Below are 17,879 nucleotides of genomic sequence, written 5' to 3'. Positions count from 1 at the left end.
GTATGTGCTTAGGATGGTCTTCATCTTGAACTTCCAGAGTGGATAGTTAGAGCCGTCCAACTTTTTGCTTTCACCGAACGGTGGGATTCGCAGTCTTGCGGGCTGGGCCATCTCTCACAATCTGCTCGCAAACACAAACACACTACCAAATCTTCTTACTAGAGTCCAGGCTCTGATACCATGTAAGAAATAATACAACGTCTGTGCTCAATAGATAGCAGGATCTCGTACACAAGAGAGAAAACAAGATAGTATGGAGAATCAAAAATTTGATTACTGTAGAACTGATACAATAGATGGCGCTGCCTCCCAACCATGCACTCATGTGAAAGAAGCTTCGATGGCATGCTGGAAACAGTAGAAGACAGAGGCTAGATGCTAAGGAATCAGGGTTGCTATAGCCAGTGATGAAATGGGCTTCACAGGCTTGCTCTTATATAGCCACCAGTCGTAGTCGGTTAGGTTCAATTGGGTGACCGACCCAGTCTGCCCAAAACGGTTGACTGGGGGTCGGCGGTCTCGAAATAGGCCACCGACCATATGATAGAACCGGTGCACAAAATAGAGCAACTCACCTACGGTTGTCGTTCGGCCCAGAGCCATCCAGGATCATCTGAGGCTCCAAACGGGCCCCGCAATCCGAGAGTGGGCTACCTCGAGAAATGCTCCGTCTACCCTGAGTGCGGTCAGTCAAGGGATGCCTTCCCGCACTTGCATGTAGCCTAGTTGGCAGTGTGCCAACTCTATCTGAAGCCGTCCAGCCATCAAGCCACACATGGCCCCCATTTGGTGTCCAAACCAGGACCTACCGGATAACCGAGCTACTCAAATGCCTTCTCCTCATATGGGGGGCTTACAAGTAGAGTTAACTAGTTCCCGCGTAGTTACACGAGAGTGGAGCATTGATATCTAACATGCAATACTCTTCTCACTAAGGGAATTTTTTGGACAACAATTTTTAGAATTGTTGGGCTATTTCATTGGAGTTTATGCCTCAAATGCTTCAAGAAAAGTTGGTGATTAGCAGTTTGTAGTCTTGTGACAGCAGTAAAAAGTGAGCAGGTGGCTGTAATCAAAAGTGAATATCAGAGAATCCATGAGGAAATGTCTTCTGAGTTGAACTAAGAAGTTTTACTTTTTTGGACAATCTACAATCTGGTTTTTGAAAGTGTTTCAATTCGAGATTTGAAGAAAAAGTTAGGATGCCTGGTATGCCCATGATTTACAGTTTTGACAGTTTAACAGCAACTAGAAAAAGTGAGCAAGGGGCTACTTTCGGTAGTGAATATCAAAAAATCCATAATGAATTTGGACTTTTGTCTACAACTTTGGTGTTTATAGCAAAGGCAACCGAGTTACGGTTGGGAAGATATTGATAGTTCGAAATAGGCCAAAATTGTTGCAGACTGTTATTACAACAGTAAAAGTTTGCAGGTGGTGGTTTCCAACAGTAGATATAAGGAAATCTGTAAGGATTTTGGACCTGCTGTAACAAGCTACATTTCTTTTGTTTACACTTTTTGCATCAGAGCTACCGTGCAAAAGCTATTGGCTAGTTTTGGGATGCCCTAAGGTCACTTACAGCACAACATGTATTTGTGACAGTGACAGTGTGGCTGTTGTCATGGCAGTTGATATTTTTTGGGCTTGAGTTTGGTACATTAGTGTAGTGTGATGGCTTCGGCATCAGAGAGTGCATTGTTTAACATTGAGAAGTTGGATGGCACAAACTTCTCCTATTGGAAGGAGCAAATCTATAATGTTCTGGTGCAGAAGAAGCAAGTAAAGCCTATAAAATGCAAAGGCATAAAGCTAGAGGACTAGGAAGATGATGAGTGGAAGGAATTGGATGAGCTTGCATGCTCCACGATCATGCTCACACTTTCAAAATTAGTGTATTTCAATGTGAAAGATACCGCAAGTGGTGCCTATGGTGTGTGGACAAAGTTGCATGATCTTTATGAGAAGCAAAGTGCCGCTTGTCAAGTGTATCAGCTGAAGAAACTCATAGATCTTTGCATGGAAGAAGGGACTTCAATGTCTAGCCAACTTTTTCAGTCAACTTTCAGCTCAGAAAATTGCCTTTGATGACTCAGTTAAGGCAATGTTCTTATTGGTCACCCTTCCTGAAAGTTGGGACACTTTTAGGACTACTATAAGCAATTCAGCCCCTGTAGGAGCTTGACAAGCAGTTGAGAGTAGCCTTCTCAGTGAGGAGGTAAATAGAAAGAACAATGCTGGAACTAAAAGTTCAAGTGCTCTCAATGTGAGAGGGAGGTCATATTCCAAGGGGAAATACCAGGACAGAAATACAAGCAAGTCTAGAAGCAAATCTAGAGGAAAATCCCACGCCAAAAAGGATTTGGAATGCTTCTATTGTGGGAAGAAAGGCCATTTTAAAAAGGATTGCTACAAATGGAAGAACGATAAAGGCAAAGGCAAAGCTAATGTGCAGCCTAAGAAGGAAGAGAAATCCACAGTCAATATAGAGGAAGTGAATGCCATCAACAACAATAGTGATGAGGGTGACATTTTTTATGCCTCTATGTTTGAGCATGCTTTTCTTGTGACTACTGATGATGCATTGTCACAGAATTGGATACTAGACTCAGGAGCATCTTTCCATGTCACTCCACATAGGGAGTGGTTTACCATTTATGATGCAGGAAGGAAAGGAACCGTGAGACTTGGAAATGATTATCCATGTGACATTGTTGGAGTGGGAGATATCCACTTGTCTCTTCCTAATGGTTCTACATTTGTACTCAAGAATGTTAGGCATGTTCCAAATCTGAAAAAGAGCTTGATAAGTATGGGACAACTTGATGATGATGGCTATCATGTGTTTTTTGGCAACAATACATGGAAAATTATCACAGGGTCACTTGTGATTGCTAGAGGTTCCAAGCATGGAATGTTGTACTCAATGCATGTGTCAGGCATAAGAGATAATGTAATCAATGTGACCGAGCTACCATCCATCTCTTTGTGGCATCGTCAATTGGGACACATGAGCATGACAAGAATGAAGATACTTTCTGGTTTGCAGTATGTTCCCGTGTTTAATTTTTCAAATTTTCGCATGTGTGAGCATTCGAGTTGGTTCATAGTGATGTGTGTGGACCTATGCCTACTGTCTCATTGGGTGGTGCTTCTTACTTTGCTACTTTCATTGATGATGCTACACGGAAAGTGTGGGTCTATCCTCTTCGAAAGAAGAGTGATGTCTTTAATGCATTTCAAAAGTTCTTAGCATTTGCTAAAATTCAGTCGAGCAAGAAGCTCAAATGCTTGCGCAGTGATAATGGAGGAGAGTATACCTCTCATGCATTTAAGAATTTTTGTGAGCTACGTGGCATCAAGCGGGAGCTGACTACTCCTGAGAATCCTTCTCAAAATGGGGTTGTTGAGAAGATCAATAGAATTATTCAAGAAAGTAATATAAGCATGCTTTCTAATGCCAGTCTACCTCATGGCTTTTGGGCTGAGTCTATCAAGACAGCAGTACATCTGATCAATAGATCACCTAGCAAGGCACTAGATGGGAAAGTGCCACAAGAGGTTTGGTCAGGCAAGCCATCATCTTATGGGCATCTTCATGTATTTGGTTGTGAAGCTTATGTTCATATCCTTAAGGAAAAATGCAGCAAGCTTGATCCAAAGTCAAGGAAGTGCATTTTTATTGGATATGGTGATTCACGCGAGATGGAATACCAATTGTGGGATCCAGAGTCCAGGAGATAGTACGTAGCCATGATATTATCTTTAATGAGGACAAGATGCACAAGAAGCCAGAGAAGACTATTGAGATACACAAAGTGGTGTTTCAGGAGGATGGACAACCACCATATGAGAGGCATGCACAGCTTGTTTCACATGATGCAAGGCATGGACACAGCCCATAGATCGTGAGGTGGGAGAGCCACATCTAGGTGGACAACCTTAGGTTATGCAGGAAAATTAGTTGGGACAGCAAGATGCTCATGGTGAGCAAGTGTTGAGATGTTCGACTAGAGTCTCACGACCTCCACAAAGATATGCTCCATCTCTAGATTATGTCATGTTGACATATTGTGGTGAGCCTTCATGCTTTGAGGATGCTATGTCTAGGGATGACAAGCATAAATGGGAGAAGGCTATGCAGTTAGAGATGGATTCTTTGATGAAGAATGCTACTTGGGATTTGGTTTATTTGCCCAAAGGAAAGCATGCATTGCCATGCAAATGGGTTTACAAGCTGAATATGTCTCCAGCAGATGCATTGCCTAAGTATAAGGCAAGGTTGGTAGCCAAGGGTTTTAAGCAAGAGAAGGGTATTGACTTTGATGAGATATTTTTCCCAGTGGTGAAGATGACTACCCTTCGTATAGTGCTTGCATTGGTTACCAGAGAGGACATGGAGCTTGTCCAAATGGATGTAAAAATAGCTTTTCTACATGGAGATCTTCATGAGAACATCTATATGCAGCAACCAGAGGAGTTTGTTGTGCAGAGCAAAGAATGGATGGTATGCAAGCTTAAGAAAATTCTTTATGGGCTGAAGCAGGCTCCTAGGGAGTGGTACCATAAGTTTGATGCATTTATGCAATCCCAAGGGTACACACGGAGTGAGACAGATCATTGCCTCTACACAAAGAAGGCATCATGAGCATGGAGGAGTACCTCTTTCATTCTTTGATTTTGCATTTTGCCTCCTACTCTTCAACTTTGCACATATGCTACATATCCCCATTCTAACCTTCCTTGGAATGGTCACATTGTTGAAGTAATTCTTCCATAACCTTGTGAAATGGCAATAGCTCGTGTGTTGCTCATTACTATTTAACATCTCATCTTTGAATATTGAGAATACTTTGAATCTTGTGTAGTTGTCAATTAAGTGTAGTTTGCATGTGGTTGGCATTACCTCTGCATGTTCCTTAAAATAAGTGACATAGTAAACCTTCCCCAAGGTCCACAATCAACTTTCTCGTAATTGCAATTGCTCCATAGACCATCCTTCAAAGATCTAGATTGAATCCGTTGTTGCAATCTATTGTTGGCAAGAGTGAGTGCATGCTTGAATGCTCCTCTACAAACCAATATATGGTCAAGGTAGTATTCAAACACATCTTTTGTATTTTGCATGATTGATCTACATAGATAAGCTGCATGCTCCTCACAATTAAGATTGAGGTAGTCAAATTTGATGGACTTGATCTTCCCAACTCCTAGATGTCTCAAGCAACCATTATGGAAACAATATGTCTCGGAGAGTTGAGCTGCAGATAACAAGAATCTTTTTCTCCTCCTACCATAGCTGGAATGTCTTCTATTGATGTTTAGAGTCACTTCCTGATGTATAGCCATGTGATCATCATCACTTTTCGAAGTTGCCCTTGTGCTCTGTTGACATGTTTTAGTAGCTGGTGGTCCTAGACATGACCTCCACATTGTCAAATGAATGTAGGTTTGCCTCATGTGGAAAGTCAATATCCTTGAGTGGTTATGGCTCCAATGATTCAACATATGATTCCAATGATGACTCTAAGAGTAAGCAACCCTTGTTCTTATTTTTCATAGAGCAGCGAGACTCAATATATGATTCCAATGATGACTCTTGCTGAAAATGATGATCATTGTTACTTGCCATATGCACAGGGGATTCCACATCTAGTTGGCTCATCATATTTTGTGGTGAAGGAGACTCAATATATGTGTCTAGCAAAGACCCACCATCCTTATGAGTTAAGGTTGATAGAGAAGTAGAATGGTAGGATGGAAGAGAACTAGTGCTCCTGGTCATTTGTTCTTTGAGAGGAGAATGAAAGAATGGAGGACAATGTAGATAACTTAAATATGCAGAAGAGCAAAGGAGCATAGTTTTGGGATGTCCTAACCCTAAAACCCCAATTTTAGAATCCCTGGGGAATCCAAAAGTTTTATTTTTTATTTAAAAAGCAATTCAAATCCATATAGTATATAATAGAGGCCCCACAAACACATTCCCCATTTGCATTGTTCATCTATGCTCTTACCCACAAGACAAAACTTTGGAGCAAATTTGAGGATTGAATCATAGTGTAGAGCTCGATACTTCAAGAGAAAGAGAATGACCAAGTATGTATTTTCTATCAAACATTAGAGATTCCATATGGAATCAAAATATTCCTTTTTGAAAAGTAAATGTTTTAAAGGTATTGTTGTTCACATCTTTTGTTTATCAATTGAAAGAAATCTACATAATGTTGATGAAGTTATGACAACAGTTGATAACATCATCAACTTGAGTCATAACTTATGAAGAAACTCGAAAACATCATCGAGTTGTGTCATGACTTATGACAAAACTCAATAACATCATCGAGTTGTGTCATGACTTATGACAAAACTTGATAACATCATCAAGTTGTGTTTCTTAACTCAGTGAGCACTATTATGAACAACAAATGACAAAACTAGATAACATCATTGAGTTGGTGAGGAAAACATAAGAAGTATGTTTGTGGAAGTTTAAATTTGATGTCCATCCCATGACAAAGGCATCAATATGTCTTGATAATAGTTAATAGTGTACTCATGCCTCATGATAGAAGTTGATGATGTTATCAAGTTATGTAATAAGTTGAAACAAATAGCAATAAGCTATAATATGAGTAAGAATGGAAATTTAGAGCTATATCTTTGCTAGGATTATTGCTTGGTTCTTGTAGGTCATATGTGTTGGTCAGATAGAATTTCCTTGTAGAAGGAATTGTATACTAGGTAATGACCCCCTAACCTTGCACCCATTTTTTGAGTACCTTATGCATCAAATTTCAAGATCATTCTGAGGCCAAATCATGCAAGATGTTGTAGAGCCACTCGTGCTCTAAATTTTGAGCTAAAAAGCTCCCAAAACGGAGTCCTAGTTCAAAAGTTATGGCATTTTACTATTTGTATATTTGTTATGACAAAATTCGATAATGTTATCGAGTTGTCATAACTTATGACAAATTTCGATAACATCATCGAGTTTTGTCATAATTTATGACAAATTTTGATGATGTTATTGAGTTACATCTAACTTATGACAATTCTTGATGTTGTTATCGAGTTCTGTCACAATCATGCCAAAATTCAATGACATCATCGAATTTCCTCATAGCAGTCACTGCAGCTCGAAGATGTCATCGAAGTTAGGGTTAACTTATGACATGGATCGATGATATCATCAAATTTTTTCATAATTTTTGAAAATTTTAAGGTTTACGATACTTTTCGGATGAAAAGCGACCTACAAGACAACGATCAAAATAGTCTTTTTTTGCACGTTTTTCCTTGAGCCGCCCCTATTTTTCGCAAGGTTTTTTCCTAATCTCCTCTCTTAGAGAGTCACTTGTGATCTTCCGAGCTTGATTTCTTGTCTCACCCACATAAAACTTGCCTTCTTTCTCTCAAACTCCATTTACATCTTCTCATCTATCTCAAATCCCCTATCTCACAGAAGCTACCTTCTTCCATGCACAGGCTTCCTATCTCGTAAGAACAAAGACAAACAAATTTTTTTTTGCTGCCGTTGCAGAAGAAGAACAAAGGCAAAGATATTTTGTTTTCTTTCCAAGTGCATGCCTAGGTACCTCTTATCATGCTATGTTAATAAATCTTTCGAGTGGTCATATGTTATGATAAAAAACAATGCTGTTATCGAGATTCGTCATAAAATATGACAAAACTTGATGATGTTATCAAGTTTTATCATATGTTATAATAAAAAATGATGATGTTATTGATATTCGTCATAAATTATGACAAAACTTGATGTTGTTATCAAGTTCTATCATAAGTTATGACTTTATTTGATAACATCATCGAGTTGGGTCTTGCTTTCTGTGAATTGTTACAAAACACTTGATGGCTTCTTCTTTTATGTATTGGTATGCCTTCCTTTGACCCATGCTACTAATTCTTTATGCAGCCAACAACCTTCTCTCAAGTCCAAATTCAAAAATCCTCCAATTACTAGGAATAAAGATGAATCACTAGAACCAGACAGTCCAATTCCAACAAAGCGTACACATTCTCAAAAATCTAATCAAAGAAGGTAGCCTCACGATGAGTTTGACTAACTAATTGGTGGAAAGGGTATGAAGGGAAGGGACCAAAAGAAAGCAGAGGACATTGAGTCACCTCTTTTTGGGAGAGGAAAATCTCAAGGACAAAGGAGGTAGCAACAAGGCTATGTTGAGGCTGATCTAACACCTCCTCCTAGCACATCAAATTAGCCCGCAATACAATTCGCAAGAGGAACTGTCTCCTTTACCTAAAAAGAAGAGATCAAAAAAGGCAATTGCAAGCTTCCTTAGAAGTATCTTCTCCTCACAGTTGGAAAAGAGTATCAGCCAGGAGCTTGCTATCAAGATTGAAGCAGAGGACATTTCAGATGGAGCAAAGCATTTCGAGAATCAACAGTGGTCACTAACAAAACAAATATCATGTATTAGAACAGTCTTGATCATCTTAAGAAATAAAGGCATTTTTGAGTTTCGTACACCAAAACCCTTGGGTGTTCTTACGAGTTATTGGTATGATGAGGATGACACTAATGCTCTGCACTTCAGTCTTACACATAAAGGGAAGGGATGTGATGTTCTTCTTATGGAATCTCTTCTTAGTAAAGATGTTTCTACACCTATGGAGTTTGCAAGAGCAATAAGTCAATGTATCAAAGACAATAAAAACATTATCACTGAGCTACTGAAGCATATCACTTTTGCTCCCTCTCAACCTAAGCAAGTGCCGACTTTATAACTCCAGCAATCAAGACGTCTAGATGAGGATATTGCAACCAAGTCCTCGCATGCTGCTCAAAGGCAAATATCCACTCTAAAATCTAGATGACCTGAGACAAAGAAGGATGACAAGAAAAAACGTGTGCAAGATGGTGAAGATGTGTCCATCACAAAGGTCACTAGTGCTGCTTTGGGATTTGGAGCTATAGACTCCGAACAAAATAGAATAAGGGAAAAAATTCAAAGAAAAAATCTTGTGGATGTCAGGAATTATTACATACATATCAATAAGCTTCACTGACCTATTATTGATGATGACACTGGAATGAGAGTATTAGAAATCCGTGCACCTCATCCTTTGCATGTCCATAACCTAAAGACTAGGATGAAGATCAATCCATTTGCTAATGTTCTTCCATTTCTTGTAATGCTTCCTCCTACACAATGTCCAACAAAATATGACTCTGATGCTCGTCAAGTGGACCAATATGACTACTATTGCATTGGTGGTGGTCATTCTATAGAAGCTGAGACTACTATTGCATTGGTGGTGGTCATTCTATAGAAGCTGAGAGAGAGCTAGTACTTGAGTTTCCTAACTCCCCATATTTTAAGAACTGTAAATGTAAGATATACGCAAGTCTTAACTCAATGGAGGCAAAGCTCTTAGCATGGGACCATAACATTGACAATGACTATAGATTGACTATGACGTTCATTCAACGGATTAGATTCTTTCACAATGAGTATGCGGAGTGGATTGCAGAGCATGGTACACCTTCCATTGAATTGAGAAAAATTTGATGTTTTTGTATGTGATGAAAGTAAGGCTTCTGATTCCTTAGGAAAATATAATAATTTCTTTTAGTTGGGATTTAGAAATGGTCCAATTTGGGATTTAGTGGATCAAATCTTTACCCTGTGGGACATTAAAGAATTGAAAGGTCAAAAGAAGGATGTCCAATGAGATGACCCAAATGTGTCCTACAAAGGGAAAGAGAAGAAGGTTGATGCATCTTTGAAGTCGATTCCTGATGATATGAAAATCACTCACTAGAAGTCAATGCAAGGGATTGGTGATGAGAAGGTGATAACTTCTGTTTTATCCTGTGTTATTGGCAAGGAGCTCTCACTTGATGAAATGGCAAATGAGTTTGACGAGTGAGTATTTTCTAAAGTTTTCATGAAACTTTGTTGTTGAAGTATTCCTCTAAGATATTGATTTATTAATGATGTTAACACATGTGTCTTGGCAAAAACAGGCACAAGACTTATATGAAAATGCAAGAACAAATGATGGTTCACTTAAATTGTTCGTCATGGGAGGAGGTTAGGCAGAATTACCCAACCTCAAGAAGTCACGACTCATTGAAGCAATTCTTCTTTTCCTTCAAGAATATTGTAAGTTTAATTGAATGTCATATACTTCATTGAACATTGTTGATAGTTATAAATCCTTCCTTCCTCATGTGACTTACTCTAGCTTCTAGTTACTACTACATAGTAATATGAGTGTAAATGTTTCTTTTGCTCAGAAAACAAGGGCTAGAGAAAATACAATAGAGTTTCCATGTCCTGCCAATTTTATTTCCCATATTGAATATGCAAAGTTTGAAAAGGAGAGTAGAGCCTACCAACAACTCCATTTTTCCAACTTCTGACATGAAAAAAATTACTCTATCGGGGTGTCCTCTTGAGCCTCTCCGGTATGGCATCTTCAATATTGATGTTGTGGACATGGTTGACAAGATCCCAAAGCTGAACTATACATTCTACATAGCTAACATTCCATTCGGTTATAAACTAAAGGGATCAACCTTTGACCAAAGCCCCTTTAACTATGAGCAATTGACATTATTGCTCCAAAAATTTAAGCAGGTAACAACAGCCGCACTTTGGAGAATTTTGATATTCCATTCTATGAAGCAATCATATGCAGTCGCAAAGATCCTCATGCAAGAAACACATGCACTTGAATCAATGTGCTAGTAAGCATCCTTATCTCTACGATAGTTTTTTATAATGTTTTCTAAACTTTCAGCATTTATTATATATGTGTCATAGAATGTTTATTTTAATGGCTGGTTTCTAAAGGGACCACATAAGAACCATGAATATTTGCCACTTAAATATTTAGACTACAAACTTTTCTTTACCACTAACCATAAGCGCATGCATGAAAATCAAATTTCAGCACCATTAATTGCCCTATAATCATTCATTTGTATTCCACCATAGTCTTTAGCCTATAACAATGAGATGCAAACCTATATACCAAAGACCAATTTCATGTCGTCCATTGAGCTCTCCTTGCCTCCCTCTTTTATCTTTAAGTACATTACTCCCAGCAAAATATCTTTCATAAAGCATTAGAGGAGGCTAGACTTGATTTTCTCATGTACAAGAAATAACTCTACCTACAAGAAATAAGCTCTTTACAAGAAATAACTCTACCTTGCCTCCCTCTTTTAGCAAGGCTTGCCACTATTGGAGAAGATGCTAGAGGATTTGTATTGTCAAATATTGTCATTTGTGTAGCAATTCAGCAAGGAGCTTAGGGAGATATAGAAGAGACACAAACACACACAGAGAGAGAGAGAGAGAGAGAGAGGGAGGGAGAACTGGTTCAACAAATCTGTTAGCATCACCTTCCTTAAATCTATGGCATCCCCCTCTCAATCTATTGAGAACATGGTCAGAAGATTGCTTTCCCTATTGAAGCCGATGAAGCGCCGGATACGATTACCAATGACATCATCTTCATTCTTCAATTAAAAGAGCATGCAAATTTAAAAGGAAGGGTGACATCCTTTCTGTTAAGTACCCATTAAGGCTTACCAAGGCACTGTGCAAGTTCCAATTTGTGCTTACTCATCTTGCAATGGCAATGGTTTGAGGCACTTTTTTTTCTCCAATTCGTCCTTACTCATCTTGATGGTCCACAACAATTGTTGAAGTGGGTTAAGGGAGATAGTGAAGCCACCTACTATTTGCTCCATATAGCTAGAGAGTGTGGGTGAAGGTGGCCTTGATTTGAGACTCTATAAGCAAAAAGAAACTCCTCCACATTGCTTCGACCATTTGGTCACTGCCCTTATATTCTCGAAGCAGAATGGTTACCAGACTTTCGCCCAAGATAAATCGTGCAAGATTGTCCTACATATCGTTGCATGGCTAGCTGTTCATTTCTACATCAACTCTAATCTCTTGGGTTACTTATGCCTCCGAAATGTAAGCCAATCCCCATTCTCGAGACCAATTTGAGTGAATCATATTGTAAATATAAGTTCTGTAACCAATAAGTGGGAAAGCTATAAAACACCAAGCACCTTCACTGACATTGTTTTGAACAATGTCTAAATCAATCATATTGTAATTAATATGGTTTGTGACCTATATGTGGGAAAACTAATACAACAGCAAGAGTCTAACTAAGATTGTTTTAAAGGAAAGAAAGGCCAGATGACTTGAATAATCTAAGGCATTTTTGAAAGAAAGAAAGGTCCACAATGAGCAAGAAACCAGAATGTCAATTGGAATTGTTTGTAAAGAGAAGGGATGGAAACAAAGGTACAAGGGGAGATATGCGAACATGTAGAGAACACATAACAAATTTATGATGGGAAATAAGGGAGAGAGATTTAAAATATGTTTGATTTTGTGAAGTATAGCATGGGATTAAGAACCTTCATAGACCTCCTCTATCATTTGGTAGATGTTACATGTGTCATAGCTGCTATTGAAGAAGTCAAAATCTTTTGTTATTGGTCTTGCAAGTTTTCCATCTACTGTTATGGCTTTGCCATAGACACTACAGCCTGTCATGTTGATTAGCAAAGCATGGGTCTACACCCTCGGTGGGAACTCTCCAAGGTTATTAAGTGCCCATCAATCTTATGCATTGACGTCTCCCACATGAATGATTAGAAAAGACACTACTTGCATGAATGGCTTCTCCAAGAGCATATCGGCAAGGTTTTGGCCCCCAACCTTGATCTCTCTTCTATATCTTCTACAAGGTCCTCAACTTCATTGAATGCAAGATCTGTGGCACAAATGGTCCCCTTAACTAGGTGGTGCCAACCTTAAGAGATCTCAAGTTAATGTTAAGCACCATGAAAATTGGGGAAAATAAGTTTGCACTAGATGGCAGAGCAACTCCAAGAAGTGAAATGAGGATCATGCCCATCCTTAAGGAAAAATACAATCATCAACTCAACCACCTGCAAAAACAAATATTGAAAAGTCTAACTTTTTTACATTATCTTTGGCCTTAGTGTGGCTTTCTGGACGGTTGGTCATTTGATTTGAATCATCCCCTCAATGAGTTAAGCCAATTTCTTCCAAGTTTCCTTTAATTCCAAGGAATAACATTTTAGGTTTTAGTATGGATCTCGATATAATAATTCTTTCTAGAAATTTTTGAATTAGATCTCAATTAAGCCTAAGCATTAGTTTTAGTTGAAAAAAGGTCGTATGCATACCTAAATACAAAAGCTAAAAAAGAAATATATACACATGTTGCACAATAAAGGCCATGTACATGCACATAGATACATCTATATTTACTTCTATTCTTTTATTAGGAAAGAGTTGCCATGTGGTAGACAAAGGGGAGAGAGAGCCGAATTTCAAGTGTGTGTGTGTGTGTGTGTGTGTGTGTGTGTGAAATACAAGACAACAACCCCTTTTGCATAGTGAAAAGACAAAATAGTCAGGGTAAAGGATAGAAAGAGAACATTATAGAATTAAGAAAGAGTTTGAGTATGTAGGTAAAGCACCTATGAAATTGCATAAAAAGTATCTAAGACCTTTGATAAGAAATGGCAATAATGTTTTTGCAAAAAAACTTTTTTTTTTTTTAAAGGAACTTGGTGAAGTCCTGATAAGCATCTCTTTTATTGAAGAGGAGAGTCTACATACCTCCCACCATCCAACAAGAAAACATGGTAAGAACCAGCTTAACTTTAATTGGGAAGATAGGTGTCATAAACACCCCTCCCTTGTTATCAGGGTCACAATAAAATAGTAGCTTAAACACAAACTTAAATAGCTCAATGTGGACTTTAAAGGTGTAAAAAAAGGGGCCTAGAGAGAATTTTAAAAAAAGGAAAAAGGATTTTAAAAGTTAGTTTTAAATTTTTAATAAAAATAATTGGGGGAGTTCAAGTGAAATTAGGGAAAATTATGGGGAAGGAAAAGGACCAAATAGGGAAGAAAATAGGAGAAATTTGGTTAAAGATGCAGGAGAGAGAGAGAGAGAGAGAGAGAGAGAGAGAGAGAGAGAAGGGGGGGGGCTTTAAGAAAGAAATTGAAAAAAAGTTAGGAGGAATCAGGAAAAATTAGGGAGTGTTTGTGAGATAGAAGGAAAAGGAATTAGAAAAAATAAGAAAAGGAAAAATTAAGAGATTAAGTGGATGTAAACGAAAAAGGAGAATACTGTGTGTGTGTGTGTGTGTGTGTGTGTGTACCCACCTTTGCCCCAGTAGGATACAACACACTAGGTGGGAGAGTAGTCATCACCTAGTGTGATGACCTATTGTCTACCCGAAAAGGACTAGTAATGTTTTAGAAGTGTCAAATAAGCAATGGAAAAAGAGTAAGAGAAGTACTTGAGTAAGACATGCGATTTTGGAGCAATGGGAGCTGTTGGTTTTGCAAGTAACCAAGGGAAAAAAGAGTTTATATGATAGCCATAATAGGGATGGAGTGGGCTAATTGGGGAATTGTTTGGGGTGGAAGACTTCTTAGAAAGCAGAAAAAACCAAAAGAAAGAGAAAATTTCTCGGCGAGCAATGAAGTGAGTCAAAAGGAAATGCCATGATGACTTAAATGTAATAAGTGCAACCATCCAAAGATACTTGGGATGACAGAGAAGGAGTCGAAAGAGGGTTGTTGAGAGCTTTTGATTGGAGCGAAACATCCCATGAAAATTTTTTAAAGGAAAACAGTACACAAGTTTGAGAAAGGAGTCAAGAAGCCAAAAAAGGCCTTCATGACTTAAGTTTATTATGTGCAACCATCCACAGTTGCAGGGGAAAGGACATGTGTGTGGAAGACAAGACAACAACCCCTTTTGCATAGTGGAAAGACAAAAGAGTCAAGGTAAAGGATAGAAAGAGAGCATTATAGAATTAAGGAAAAGTTTGACTATGTAGGTAAAGCACCTACGAAATTGCATAAAAAGTATATAAGAGCTTTGATAAGAAATGACAATAATGTTTTTGCAAAAAAAAATAGGAGTGTTGCACAACCTCAGCGGGCACACCCTTCATATCTGTGTATTTCTAGGCCATGCAATCCTTGTACTCTCAAAGGAGAGCATTCTCCTCATTGGGGGTGAGATCATCTACAATCAATACTGGTGGGAGAATGGGGGGGGGGAAGAGAGAGAGAGAGAGAGAGAGAGAGAGGGAGGTGGGGGGGGAGAGGAGCGGGAAGTTTGAATTCTAGAGCGAGAAGTTTGAATTCCTTGAGGGAAGTATATTGACTCTCACCTCTCCCGTAACTCATTTTCAATCACACCCTCCCTCTCGTCGTGTTCCCCTCCCTTCCTCTCTCCCTCTCCCTCTCCCTCTTTCCATCTCCCTCTCCCTTGTGTTGCACTCCCTTTACCCTCTCCCTCTCCCTCTCCCTCGTGTTGCCCTCCCCTTCCTCTCCCCCTCTCCCTTGCCTCACCATTCATATTTCAACATTGTGTGGCGACCTATTTCTCTTAATTCAATTAATTAGGCCACCTAAATTGACTCATTAACCTAAGTTAGAAGCCCCCTAAAAGAAAACAATCTAAATTGATCTAAGTTCTCCCCTCCCTGCCTGTTGCTCCCTCCCTTTCACCTTGCCTCACTGCCGCCCTCAGCCCCCTCCCTCTCTATGCTCACCTCTACCTCTCCACACCTTACCTCACCACCGCCCTCAACCCCCTCCCTCTTTGTGCTCACCTCTACCTCTCCACACACCTCTCGTATCTCCTCTCCCTCCACTCAGCGCCCCCCCTTCCCCACTTTAAGTGCCTCCTCCACTCCCTCTCCTCTCCCTCCCTCCCATCTCCTCTCCCTTGACTCAACCCCCCCTATCCCTCTATCGACTCCCCCTCCCTCCTTTCTCTCGACTCAACTGCCCCCTTCCGCTCCCTCTCCTCTCCCTCGACTCAAATCCCCCTTATTCCCTCTCCCTCCCTTCCCTCCCTCATAGAGCCCCCCCCTTCCATCCCTCTCCTCTCTCTCAACTCGGCCCTCCCTCAAAGCACCCAGACCTCCAATTCATTGCTCAATGGGAATGCATGAGGAGGAGTGGAACTGCTGGCATGTAGGGGGAGGTGGGCACAAGGAGGTGGGAAGGTGAGGAGAAGCAGAGCAGGAGAAGGCGATGAGCGAGGAGAAGCAAAGCAAGAGAAGGTGGTGAGACAGAGGGCAAGTGAGGAGAAGCAATGAGGTTCGGCAAAGAGGGGAATATATCACAACGAAGATATTTCCTCAGGGATGGCGTTAGCATGGAAGGTTCCAAATGATGCTAAGGAACTTAGGCTAATTCAATTTTTGGCCCTTAAATCAACCATACGCTTAGATTAATTCATTTTTTGGCCCTCAAACCATCCGTCTACTTATACTAATTCCATTTTTTCAACATTGCAAATCCCTATTTCACTCCCCCTAAATAAATTCAATTAATTAAAGCTTCTATACTTCTATATCTATACTATCTATAAAGGAAGGGTTGGCCTAGGGAACAATTCTAGAGGTTTGAGTGGAGCTTCGGGCAACTTCAAAGGTTCTCAAGGCTACGTGACGATGACACATGGCAAGATGGTGTGACGATGACACGTGGTAGAGGCCAAAGGGCAAAGCAGAGGGAAGAGTTTGCGTTGCACATGATACGTGGCACTACACAGACAATGCGAATGAGGTGACATTGCAGACTAACGGCACGGGTCTCGGGGGTGCGACTGACATGGTGCAGATTGCAGACTGACAACGTGGGTTGCTAGACGAGACTTACAACATGGGTCTTGATGGCGCGGTTGATGTGGGCACGCAAATGAGAAGCCGCATGTTGATGCTATGGCGACAACTGAGTCAAAGTATCCGTCGATTGGTTCTTGGGCCATAGATGCACACCATGTGGTGCGCAACTTTGATTTGACGTGCCTCGTGCCATGTGTCAGACTGCCACACTGCTGACACGCCGACAAAGAGAGAGAGAGAGAGCACAAAGCGAGCACGTGCACACACACACAGAGAGAAGAGAAAGAGAGAGATAGAGAGGGAGAGAGGAGAGAGGAGAGAGAGAGGGGAGGGGAGAGAGAGAGAAAGAGAGAGAGAGAGAGAGAGAGAGAGAGAGAGAGAGAGAGAGAGAGCATGCTACTTAGAGAATTTTCATGATCATGAATCATTGTTTTTATGAGCTTCAGGTCCCACTTTGATATTTAATAGAAACCAACTATGTGGAAAGAAATAATAAGCAAGGAGCAAAAATATATTCATGACTTTTTTTCATAGCTATGGCATTAAGAAACATGCCAATGACATAATGAAGCATAGATAAGTAAATAGTAAGAGACCACGAGAAGCAATACAAGGGAAAATTTTTGAGCGTACTGACATTAAAAGTTAATCAAAGAGTGATTAATTCTCACCACAAAGGCAATATGATCAAATTGAAGAAAAAGTGCTAAAGTGAAAGGTCGAGACAGCCAGCCAAATCAAGGTAAGCATAAGAAAAGCAATGAAAGTTTGTCATTGAATATAGAAGGATGAAGAAGAGAAACAACTAATTGCAAATTGTTGGTCATGAATTTTAAAAACATTAAATGTATATTGTGTGGTCGTTAGATTTGTGCATTTCATTGAATGCTCTTTTTTGGGATGCTCCTAACACTTTTATTTATGTCGACAGTTACATCCATTGAATGCTCTTTCTTGGGATGCTCTCAATACTTTTATTTATATCAACAATTATTTCCATTAGGTGCATCATTAATTAGGTATATGTCAAGATAAATGGATGGGTTTCAATCATTTTGTAAGCCCATGGCATCCACTCCATGGATACCAAGACATAGCACGAGAGATTGACTTAAAACCATATGCTAGCAATTAGTGACGTTTTCATAAGAGACACATGTGGATG

The sequence above is a fragment of the Dipteris shenzhenensis genome, chromosome 23 (genome assembly GCF_047967505.1).
Source record: "Dipteris shenzhenensis isolate YYH24624 ecotype China chromosome 23, Dip_SZ_1.0, whole genome shotgun sequence".
Classification (NCBI taxonomy): Eukaryota; Viridiplantae; Streptophyta; class Polypodiopsida; order Gleicheniales; family Dipteridaceae; genus Dipteris; species Dipteris shenzhenensis.
This window is presented reverse-complemented; position numbering follows the sequence as displayed.